This window comes from Myotis lucifugus, unplaced genomic scaffold (genome assembly GCF_000147115.1).
Source record: "Myotis lucifugus unplaced genomic scaffold, Myoluc2.0 scaffold_525, whole genome shotgun sequence".
NCBI lineage: Eukaryota > Metazoa > Chordata > Mammalia > Chiroptera > Vespertilionidae > Myotis > Myotis lucifugus.
Window position 1 is genome coordinate 418,564 of NW_005871573.1, and position 12,503 is coordinate 431,066.

At 46.0% G+C, this 12,503-nt stretch overlaps 1 protein-coding gene across 23 annotated transcripts in view; it reads right to left on the bottom strand.

Annotated features, from left to right (window-relative positions):
* MEF2A (myocyte enhancer factor 2A) overlaps positions 1-12,503 on the bottom strand; it is a 60,202-nt gene that overhangs the window by 46,948 nt on the left and 751 nt on the right. Inside the window, exon 1 of one of the 23 annotated variants that reach the window (XM_023745238.1) lies at positions 12,309-12,331. The exons of the other annotated variants lie outside the window; for them this stretch is intronic. The gene's annotated coding sequence lies outside the window, so the exon portion shown is untranslated. Of the gene's footprint in view, positions 1-12,308; positions 12,332-12,503 lie in introns of those variants that run through there. 23 annotated transcript variants of the gene reach the window in all.

A 12,503-nucleotide genomic window follows, 5' to 3' on the forward strand; every position in this document is an offset into this window, starting at 1 on the left:
GAAGAGGGCACCAGCAAACTAGGGGTACCACAAACCCCAACTCCGTAAAGACCAACAAGGACACCGAAATCCAGGAGACCAGGAGACAGAATGTGGCCCCTACCGACCGAGCGGAACCCCTACCCACACCCCCCAAAGCAGGTGAGGAAAAGGGCCACTCGGTCCTCCAAACAGAATTCAATAGGTTCAAGCCAGACCTGAAGGCAGGAAAACCACTTCGAATCCGAAATTCAGACATTTAACCAAAAACGGTCCAAATACAGAAAAGCTGGCCGAATGCAGAAAAGAAATAGAAAAAAATGAAAAGTTATCACAGAAGGGAGGCACCCAAGGGAGAACGGGCTCAAATACAAATGCGCTACCACAGCCCACCGCGTGCGCCATGAGCCACGGCCACCCACATCTGTGCTGTTTCCTCTGCTTCCACACTCCCTATCCGCCTCTTCACAATCACTCACGAGCCACAGCCCTCCGACACCCACTTACATAAGCAACCTTGTTGTTGTTTTTCATAGGGAAGGGCCATATCTGCTATGTCCTCATGTATGACCTAACCATTTAACATGTCTAAAACCATGCTGCTTTTTTAAATAGGTTTATTAGGTTCCTATTCTCCTTTTAATGTGTCACTAACAAAGTTTTTGAGTTTGTTCCCCAACTCCATTTATCGCATGAATCCTGTGGCATTTAGTGCCGAACCTCGTATAGCGCAGGGAATTTAGGGACGCATAGGCCGTATCATAGACCTGATGGTAGACGTGTACGTGTGGTTGGTACACACACGCATATTCCGTCGCTCTATTGAGAAGGCCTAGAAGCAGCGACACCCCAGCCGCAATGAGCACACCCGGCGCCCAGACCTTGGTTTCTAAACGCCATCCTCCAAGAAAGCCAGGGCTCTTTGGGAAAGAAGATGATTCCAGGACGAGGACTGGGACAGGTAAAATGCAAACTGAGCCTGCAGCTTCTTACAGGGCCAGACAGCAAGGAAGTCCTTCAAAAAGGATGGAGACAGGCCGAAAGGACACAGAGTCAACCAGAGGGACTCCCAAGGGCCAACGCGGGCCGATCGGAGCAATAAAGTAAATAATGATGACGTGAAATCACAGCCTACAGATAAAGCATCTTGGGGTCTATACCCATATAAATAAGTGACTAAATAAATAAATGACGGAGGGGGGACAATTCTTCATTACGGTAGACTTTCAGTTGGCAACTGAAGGAAAAAACAAAATCATTAGGTAAACATTACAGTAATAATTGCTGTAGATAAGTTCCACTGATGGATGCTAAAATGAGTGGGTGAAAGTCTGAAGAGAAACAGGAAATCTAACATAGACTCCCCCCTAAATATTTTCCCTTCTCGAAGAGAAAAGCTAACTGTACAATGGAGAAACCCAGAGAGGCCACCTTGACTGCGATCAACATGAGCATCGCCAGCAATAAGACACCCATATAAATGGACCTCTGTGCATGCCACCATTACTCGGGTGGTATTATTGCCAAAAAAGAAAACCCCATATGAATCGTAAGAGAGCATCGAAGAAACCCAAACTCAAAGACATTCTAGAAAGGAATAACCAGTACTTCTCAGGAGCATCAGATCGCAAAGGCAAGAATGAGTTCTAGCAAGACTCCTCCTTATGCTTCCTGTACATAAGTCCCCTCAGGTCCCTGCCCATTTCATTCCTTCCCTTCCAGTCCCCGTCCAGCACCATTTCCTGGCCAAGTCCTTGGGCCTTATGACCAGGAGCTGTCTCACTTCCGACAGCGAATCCTTCCCTCCTCTGACCTAGCTGTTTACCACCCATCAGGCGCTCCCTCACAGGTCAACCCACCCCCGTCCTCTCCGCCTGCTGCTCCTCCTGGCGCCCATTCAGTAAGCTGCCCACTCACTCCCCCGTTGCCCATACACCTCATCTTCACCCCTCACTCTTTCTTTCACCTTCCACATGCCTCCCATCACGGCGTCTTTCCATTCTACCGCCCACCTCTCTCTCAAATCCACCAATTCCTCCCTTCCCCATCCCCTCAGCTGTAGCGGGGGCTACCTGACCCCTTTAACCAATTTGCTGCCACCTCTTTAGTTGTTCTCCCCGCCTACCAGGCTTAACTCTCTCCCAAGCTCTCTCCACAGTGCAAGCAGCAGCAGTCCATCCCCTCCCAGGCTGAGGGTGCTTCCATTCTCCCTAGGACCAGGTACAAACTCCCTAAGGCAGTGGTCGGCAAACTGCGGCTCGCGAGCCGCATGCGGCTCTTTGGCCCCTTGAGTGTGGCTCTTCCACAAAATGCCACGTGCGGGCGCGCACGTACAGTGCGATTGAAACTTTGTGGCCCACGCGCAGAGGTCGGTATTTTGTGGAAGAGCCACACTCAAGGGGCCAAAGGGCCACATGTGGCTCGCGAGCCGCAGTTTGGCGACCACTGCCCTAAGGTCCCTGGCAAACACTGTCCTCCCTCCTCACGCAGCTGTCCTGTTCAGTCTGCAGGGTTCAACCTACATTGAAGGTGCCACTTCTGGAATGAACTTTTCTGCCTCTCTTTCTGCCTCTCTTGCACCTGGTGAATCGCCCTTCTTTGTGCTCCCGGAACTCGCACTGCCCACATCAAGCACACAGCAGAGGGGATGATGAACATGTATGTCCACACCCCCATCCATCGCGCTGTGAAAGCCGAGTCCGTGCACCGGGAGCCTCCTCACCCAGCCGCGTGGGCTGAACGCAGACGGCAAGGACCATCACGGTGAATAAATCGCCAAAGCAACACAACGCTTAAAAGGAGGGAGCCCCAAGAAACCCCTGGCTCAGGAGCACAATATTCCTTCCACTATCTTTGTGGCACTTAATTCTTACTTTCATAAACAATTCCATGTTAATTGAACACAAAGCATGCCAAGTTAAAGAGCACCTAGATATCATCTCATTTTATAATTAAAGCGATGCCCAGAAAGGGTGTTACTTGCTAAAGAAGAAAACACTATAAAACAGCAATGCCAAGATTGGGCATTTTGATGTTCTTCAATTGCATACGTTAATCTCAGGAGCCAGGGTTTTAAATGTTGAAGTTGAAAAACTTGACCATTTTTTCATTTCTTCTAGGAGAGCAGATGACTAAAAACAGAACAGATGAATCACCAATTCACTTTAAAGGATCCACAAAATTACCTAAAATGTTATAACAAACATAAGAATATTTAATTACGGCATGAGAGTAATAAAGATAATACTGAGTCATTATTTTAATTATATGTTATAAACAAGACATGGGTATCAACTATATTCCAGGCCTGTGGAACATATTCGCTGAATATCTAGAGAGCTATCTAAAAGAGGATTCTTACTCCAGAGAAGCTGAAAATGTGGAAAACAACACCCAACCATTACAAAATTATGTCGAAAAATCAGGTGAAAGTCGTCCCTTAAATTGTTCCCACTTTCAGAGGAAAAGCCTTTCTTCTCCAAGCGTCAGGAATGTAAGGAGAAGTTACAACCTGCTGCCTGAGGCATCGGCATAAACTGGGAATGTCTTAGCCTGGACAACGCAACCTCAGTGTCAGCAAGCACACCTACCTACTGCCCCGTTCTGGCTTCTAAATACTCTCCCCCAGTCAAGGAGACGAGGCTCCCCGAAGAGATGGCTGGTTCTCAGGAGGAAAAGCAGGAGGGCAGCCTGGAATAACTGTGGCCCCCAAAGAAGGAAGTGCTCCGGAAATGACAGGAGCGTGTCCAAATGATCAATGAATTAAGCAGCACCCGCTGACCGAATGTGAGTTAGCGTGGAACCTCAAACTCACATCAAAACGAGTCCTGTGCCAATAGGTAACTGAGTATAACCTGCTTGATAAAAAGAGTCTATGAATTTATGGTAATGTTAAATAAGCGAAGGAGAAGGCAAAGTTCTCCTTTACCATGGAATCAAATACCAAGCAGTAAAGGTGGGAGGAATCATAGAAAAACACCGTTTTGAAACCATTGTGTGATAGCAAGAATCCTCAATGAACGCTAAAACTCCTTTGTGAGCATTGTAGGGAGGACAGAATATTTACAGCCCCAAGTGTCTCCCCACAAATTGTTCAGTAACAGCAACGACTACAATGATCACTTTACGGGGAGAACCGACAGGCACCCCTGAACTAAGGGGTCCCAGTGCGCATCATCAACAGGTCAACCTGACATCACAATGCTCCTAACGTGGTGCTGAGGACACGCTGTCACTCAGGCGGCATTCCTGCCAAAACAGCTTAGCCAGGGTCTAACAGAGCAGCAGAATGGCGAACCCAAACCGAAAAACATCCTACAAAGGGCCTGTGCTCCTCAACACTTTTAAGTCAGAACAAGAAAAAAGGAAAGGTTGAAGGACCGTTTCAGAAGAAAAGAGACCAGATATGACAACTATAATGGAATAGATACTATATTAGAAACAATGCTACTAAAGAATAGAATTGGCATAAATAAGATTTCAACAGGAACTGTGTATTATAGTATCAATATTAAATTTCTTGAATCCATCACACAATGGTTATGTAAGAATATGTCTTTGTTCTTCGAAGATATCAGCTGAAACAATTAGGGTAAAGGATCATGATGTGTGCAACCTACTCTCAAATGGTTCAATGAAAATATTTATAAGAGGAAGAAGCCCGGCTGGTGTGGCTCAGTGGTTGAGCGCCAACCTATGAACCAGGAGGTCACAGTTCGATTCCTGATCAGGGCACATGCCTGGGTTGCAGGCTCCATCCCCAGTAGGGGGCGTGCAGGAGGCAGCCCATCCATGATTCTCTCTCATCATTGATGTTTCTCTCTCTCTCCCCTCACCCTTCCTCTCTGAAATCAATAAAAAAAATTTTTTTTCAAGAGAAAGATGAAGAGGGGGAAAAAGAGGCGGAAGGAGAGGAAGCAACAGGAGATCTACAGAGTGGATTCCTGCTATTACTTTACAAGACATGCTATGTCTAACGTGCGGGTTCCTTGTTACAAGTACACAGTAATGAAGGCAGCATCTCCGTCTATCCCTGTGTGCATCTGGGATGTGCTGCATCAGATGATACGCCTCTGACTAACTGAGCAGACGTCCAGCTTTGGCATACTCCACAAGATGTAATCAAGGGGCTTCCAACTGTAAATAAAATAAATACTAACATCTGTTTCCAGACTTTGGGGCCACTGTCTAAACACAAACAATAATGAAGCAAACATGCCAACTGTTAACGATTGACAGGTACATGGAAGTTCGCTGTACTGTTCTTGTAACTTTTCTCTAAGTTTTTTCCCAAAACGAAACAGAACAAACACACACACACAAAATTTGTTTGCCAATACTGAAATGTTACTAGTATTGGGAAACTGAGCGAGCCATTTCTGAACAACGCAATCTTAACTCCCAGATTCTTCTTTCCCTTTCCCTCCATAAACCTTGTCAAATGAAGGTTAACGCCATTAAGAAAAAGGTTTTCAGTGTCAAAATAAACATCCTGCTAAAGTGGTCCCCAACTTGCAAATGGGAGATAGTCCAAAACCCCACGTGGGAGTCAGCTGCTTAAAATGTGGGATGATTTTCACTATTACCAACAGTGCTTAGGTCCCTGACCTTGGCCACAAAAGCTCTTCGCAAATCTGTTAGCAATACAGGTGAAATCCACACTGTGTTTCATGCAGACGGTGCTAAACTGCAGAGTCCCTCCCCCTAGCCTTTCTGAGATAAAACAGAAGTCGGTGGATAAGCTGAAGGGAGGAACTGGATGGAGGAGATGCTGGTTAGTAAGGAGCAACGAGTAACTAATGACACTTTCCAACTCTGTTTCACAGGGAGAGGCATTGCCAACGCAACAAGATGGCGAGATGGAGTATCAGGAAATGCCACTTGCGCTCAGCAGCTCTGACTTAAAATGCTGATGGCGATGTTTCTCTGCATACGGATTCACAAGGGAGTCTTTACAGCCCGGAAAGTCCCTTTATCGCTTTTAAGGCAGACTGGGAAAACCAGTTGTGGTTGATCCTACTAGCTGATTAGGAAAACTTCCACACTGGCTCAGCACTCCCTGGGTTCCTAGGTTCCGTGATGGGCTGGTAGGTCCCGAGCACACACAGAGCCAGGTAGCCCTGCTGGAGGAACGCAGCCTAGCACTCCAAATACTCTGAAATGGTATTCATTCTGCAAACAGTGTGTTGTATCAACACCAAGGGAGAGAGACTTTGTCTTGAGAGATTAAAATTGGTATGACGGATGACACTTGAGCCACAACTTGAATAAATAGTGCGATAGGTATATAAGCAAAGAAGCATGCCGGTTCCCAGCAAAGATATGAACAAAAGACACCGACGCCCTCATTCAACATCTACTGTCTGCCCAGTACCAGGCAGTACGCTGCTGCCTGGAGATGCGGCCACCAACCAGACAGACAAGGCCCCTGCCTTCACAGTTTAGGTTCAGATAATGGAGAAAGGCCATAAACTAGCCCAGCGGTGTGGCTCAGTGGTTGAGGGTCAACCTATGAACCAGGAGGTCAGGGTTCGATTCCCGGTCAGGGCACATGCCCGGGTTGTGGGCTTGACCCCCAGTGGGGGGCGTGCAGGAGGCAGCCGATCAATGATTCTTTCTCATCATTGATGTCTCTCTCTCTCTCTCTCTCTCTCTCTCTCTCTCCCTTCCTCTCTGAAGTCAATAAAAATATTTTTTTTAAAAAACTAAACAAACAAGATATGTATAAATTATAATAAGTATCTGAAAGGAAATAAGATGTGTGAAGACACTAACTTACGGAGTACAACATTAAACTGGGTAGTCTGAGTGAGGACAAGCAGTTATTACAAAAAGTGCAAAGACCCTAAAACAGCGGTTCTCAACCTGCGGGTCGCGACCCCTTTGGCGGTCGAACGACCCTTTCACAGGGGTCGCCTAAGACCATCCTGCATATCAGATATTTACATGACGATTCATAACAGTAGCAACATGACAGTTATGAAGTAGCAAACGAAAATAATTTTATGGTTGGGTCACAACATGAGGAACTGATTTAAAGGGCCAGAAGGCTGAGAACCACTGCCCTAAAACAAGGACATCCAGGGTTTCAAGCACACTGACAGGTCCAGGTGGCGGAGGAGAAAGATCATTCAGGCCACAGAAAGGAGAGGAATGGGAGTCATCGGAAGATTCGAAGCGGAGAAATGACAGGACTTAGCTCTTAAAATAATCTCTAGAGCTGCCGTGTGATAAAAGAACTTGTGAGGAGCAAGAGAGGGAACCAGAAGCCCGTTCGGAGGCCACTGCGCTAATTCATGCAAAACATACGGGCGCCTTGAAATCAAGAGGTGGCAGGGGAGACAGAGGGGTGGAGCGGCTCAAGGAAAATTCTGAAGGTGCGACCGAATGCGAGATTGGACAGATCTGAGAGGAAAGAAGGGAAGGCGGAAAGATGGCTTACGTTTCTGGCTCGAGGGCTGCCATTCACTGAGACGGAGAAAGCCAGCAATGACACCAGGTTTGGGGGGAGGAGGGAGGAAGATTGTGGGAGAGGAATAAATAGCTATGTTTTGGTCACATGGCTAAAATTACGCTCGAAATCCCAACTAGATTTCCAAGTGGATATGGAACTAAAGGGCAATTCCGGGCTAGGAAAATAAACGTGGCCATCGTCAGCGTGCGTGGCCTTCTCGGGGAACAGCCAGCAGCTGGCCTGAACGGGGTCAGAGAATGGAAGGGCAGAGGCTGACCATGAACCTGGATAGGCTAGAATCCTATCGGAAAGTGAACCATGACTAAAATAATAGCCATAGCAGCAGTGGTAATAGTATTGGCAGGGAACAAAAATGACTGCATTTGAGGGACCAAGCACCATGCTGAAGCCTTTATAATACACATCTCGCCTCATCCTCGCAACAACTCCATGAAGACTGAGACCTTGCCAAAGAATACAAAGTACTAGACTGGAGATTGTAAGACAGTATGATTTTATTTATTTTATTTTTTTTAAATCCTCACCTGAGGATATTTTTTCATTGATTTTTAGAGAGAGAGAAACATCAATGTGAGAGAGACACATCGACTGGTTGCCTCGACCAGGGCCGGGAGTCTGCAACCGAGGTACCTGCCCTTGACCAGAATCGAACCCAGGTCCCTTCAATCCCCAGTCGATGCTCTATCCAGAGCCAAACCGGCCAGGGCAGCAGTATGGCTTTAGAGGCCAATCTCTATGCCTTAAACGACTGCCTCTCTGTTGATTTTCTACGCCTTCAAATTTTTTTCATAGAAGAAGAATGACATTTAGATCTGAATTTCAGAAATGTAATTTCCTTCTCTATGTCAAAGATGGATTGTTTGGGGGGGCGGGGGGGAGATAAGAGGTGAGACAGTCAAACACAGTAGCAGTCGATGCAAGAGCAACCTGCTTTAATAAGCCAGCAGTCACCTTCCCAGGTGAAATGAAGAGGATCCCTTTGTCCCAGGGGTCACAAATCATAACTCAAACCAACCCAAGTCCACCTGCACACACATGCTGCTGGCAACAAAGATAACCTGGTGGGTGGGTCCAGCTCATGCAATGTAAGTTCACCACCCACTACCAGATAGTTCTCAAGCCATAACTTTACTGATACTGATGGTTGAATTTTTTTTAAAGTTCACAGACTAAGGTTTATATTTTTGTTTAAGGAAGAAAATAAAAATAGTATTGATTCAAGACAGCCATAAAAAGATGTGCCGTGGTTGATGCTTATTAGTCGCCTGATCCACTATTGTCTGTTTTTCACCCACATTAACAATTCCTCTGGCTCCCAGCACCATCAGATTCAACGAAAGAAGGAAGTCACCCGCCTTCATACACCAAGGTTCAAATACTGGCGTTCCACTTCAGAGACCTGCCACTTTTTAACTTATACACTTATGACTTCATCTCAAGTGATTACCAAGACAATGTGATATTAGAAAGAATATGAAGTTCAATAAACAATTAAATTCAGTAAATACAAATATCCATTCAAATCAGTAAATAAAAATGTATATTAAAGTATAGTATTTATGAATAGTATGTGTCAACACACATCAGGTGCTATGCGTGAGAATTAACAAGTGGGTTTCCGCTCAATGATAATAAACTGGACACAGGTCCACAGATTACAGAGTACACAGGTAAAGCACACACAAATAAGTCATTTCATTCCACAAAGCACGTAAAATGAAGTATAGAAATTATACAGGGGGAGGCAAAATTAACTTTACAGCTGTTCATCTAGAAAATGATACAATAAATAATAGCACAAGAATAAACGGTTGCACGTGCTCGCAACTGTAAACCTACTTTTGCCCCACCCCGTAGACTACCTCCTAAAGAAAAGCTATTTTTAAAACACACCTATGGCAGGTATGTCATAAAAATATTTTTCTAATTTCACATTTTAATGACTGCATCTTGAAAACACAGTTCATTCCTAAAGGGCACGTTTCACTGAAGAGTAGGGAAACTTATATTTAACGGCAACTTTTTTTTTTTTTAATTTGGGGACATTAGAGAGGTTAGAATCAAACAATGATTGCAGATTAAAAATCTAATGTAGAAAGCCAGATAAACGTTTTATGTAGACTCTGACGGTGAATTTAAGAGGCTAGCATACTGTATCCCAAACAAATACGCGTGCATTCTCCTCTATTTACACGCTATAGGAAGTCCTTTGGCCACAGACACTACTCGTACATGTACTAGGCAATGCACCTACGTAATCTTATTGGAAGAAGGGATAGATGGGGGAAGAAATCAAGAGAGATCAGGCAATGCGCATTTTTGTGCACTGCGCCTCAGGCAGTGTGCTGGAAACTTTCACACCCATTGTTTCATTTAACCCTAACAACTCCCAGGGGCAGGCAGAGTAATTCCTTCCGATGTTACAAATGCCTCCTAACTCTGTCAGGGGGGAGCTGAGATGCGAACCAAGATCTGAGGACAAACGTGCCAATGGGTACACGGGCAGTGTCCTCCTGTTGGAGGCTATGTAACTGGAAGGAGCCACATGTATGCTCCTCTAGTTACTTCACCTACTGAGAATGTCCACAGATGCTCCTTCTCATCTAGAAAAAAGCAATGATGATCATTTTCAATCCACAGAGCAGTATTTCCACTGTCGCATCGCTGATAAAACTCCAGCAACAATTTGTAACATTCATAGGTACCAAGAGTTTATCTTTAAACAAAACCAAAAAAAAAAAAAGCAAGCAAACAAACAAAAAACAAGAGGGGTATGGTCTGATTACTGACTGTATAAATGCCCACAGACAACCCAGGACTATCATCACTGTATCTCCTCTTGCCAGATTAAAAGCAGCAAAAGGAGGGGGGGGGGGGGGCCTTCCCAAAACTTGGCTGGCAACAGGTTACTTCCCACTAACAAATTTGTTTGCAGCCTCCTCCTCGCAAATCAGAACACAGATCTACTCAAGATTTAATTGAAATAGCTCACACGTTAAAATCGTGGTCTATTCAACATTTCCATAATTACTTAACTACCCTCAGCATACACGTCACTATTTCTCTCTCGGTAACCAAATGAATGCCGGATGTTGCTATTGCTCGAATGTTAATACAATTAATATTACCCCGCGGAGCATTCTACATGGAAGATACAAAGCTATCATGCAACTGTCTTGAAAAATAAAACACCACTCCAAACAACGCAACATCTTTAAAAGATTATTTCCAGTTGGATTTACAAAAAAATAAAAATCTTTGTCACACATACCTATTAAGGAAACAGAAAAACTCTTAAGAATCTGGAAGGAGGTCATTCTCAAGCCATAAATCCACACGATGACATTATACTTATTACTGCCGAATCGCAATGAGCTATGTTCCTTCCACTGAACAACCCTCACCATTCACTCAAATCCCTTAATTTTAAAAAAAAACTTTTACTGGAAATAAATTTCTGTTAAGTATAATTTCATCACCTTTGTTCCAATGTGAGACACACAGTTTTATACACAAGTAACAATAGTGTGAATTAAAAGAAACAGATAAGCAAGTTTGTGTAGGGAGGTCGCTATTACTTCAGGAAGTTTAAGCTTCTGCTGGAAACGACCTTGCAAACACATTGCGAAAGTCTGAATGCACCAGGTATCCAAATCCCAGTCTCAGCTCTGCAGAATACTTTCATTATTATGACACTATCATCACAACTGTTCCATGAGAACCCACGCCGAGAACTGAAAGTGATTCCAGAATCCATCAGGACACCATCATCTATGGAGCAAGCTAATCCTAATACTTCATGACACACAACGCGTTCACTCCACGTGCTACGAAAACTGGCATCCACTTTGGTGGAAACATTTTTTAACTCTTTTTCCTAAGACAAAAGTGACCATACAGTGAAAGAAACGAGTTGACCGAGACCCCCCAAAATACACACACACACCCAAACAACACAAAAAAATACAAAAAGTGGACTTACAAAAGCCCTAACAGCCCAATAGTTATTTTACTCCCCATTCCTCCACTCATATTTTTTTTAATGCCATACTTATGCTTTCAAAAAAAAATTAACTATTCTGTTTACCTTTTGCACAGACCGTGCAAGCACTGCCAAGGTAACAAACAGATTTTACAACTGACAACCGGAGCGCTTGGCAGTCGCCAAAACAGCACAGCTGGACTCTTAAAGGGAAAGGGCTGCGGTGCCATCCGCACCCGGCGGCAGCTTCCAGACCCACGGGAAACAGGCTGAGGAGCGATGCTCTGCTGTAAAGGGCGCGCCCCGCTGTGGGCAACCCCTCGGCCGGCCCCTCCGATCGCCCCGGGACGGCGGGCGGGAGCCCCGATCTCGCCGGGGAACCGGAGCGCAGGTTGAGGCTGAGCCGCTCCCTTCCCCGTGCACGCGGTTCCCGACCGGACCATCGCGGGAGGCTCGCTTCCTACCTCCAGCCTGCACTTCCACGGGGTGAAAAATAACAATAAATGTTTCCTTAACTTGGCAACGCTCACTTTTTCCCAAGTTTTTTTTTTTTTCTTTTTTACTATGTCACCTACTAACTTCATTCTCGCTGTTCCAAGACAGACGATAATCGAACTAAAAGGCAAAGTTCCTATCGCACAAACCCTTCCCTGCGAGCCAGGGTCCGCTTGGATGTCGGGGGGACAGCGAGCTGCCCCCTCCTCCGCCCTCCGCTTCCCCGCGATGGTCCCGTGTAGGGTCCGGTGTCTGCCCCCGCAGGTGCCTCCGGCCCGGGGCAGCCTCCCCGACCCTCCGGTAGCGACCCCGCCGCCGCCACTGACATCTCCACACACGGGGAGTTCGCAGCGAGACGTCCCGCCCTTTTAGACCGACCTTCTCTCGAAGCAGAAGTGGGGGGACTTCAAGTCCCGCAACAGCGAGCGCCGAACGCCTCCCACTCGGGAAGGGAAGGGGTCAATCCCTTCCGGGGAGACCCCGGCCTCGGGCGCGGGTCCCGCCCCGGAAAGCGCCAGGGCTCCCAGGAGACTCCTCCTACCTTCAAGGAGGTGACGTCCCGGCCCGAACGCC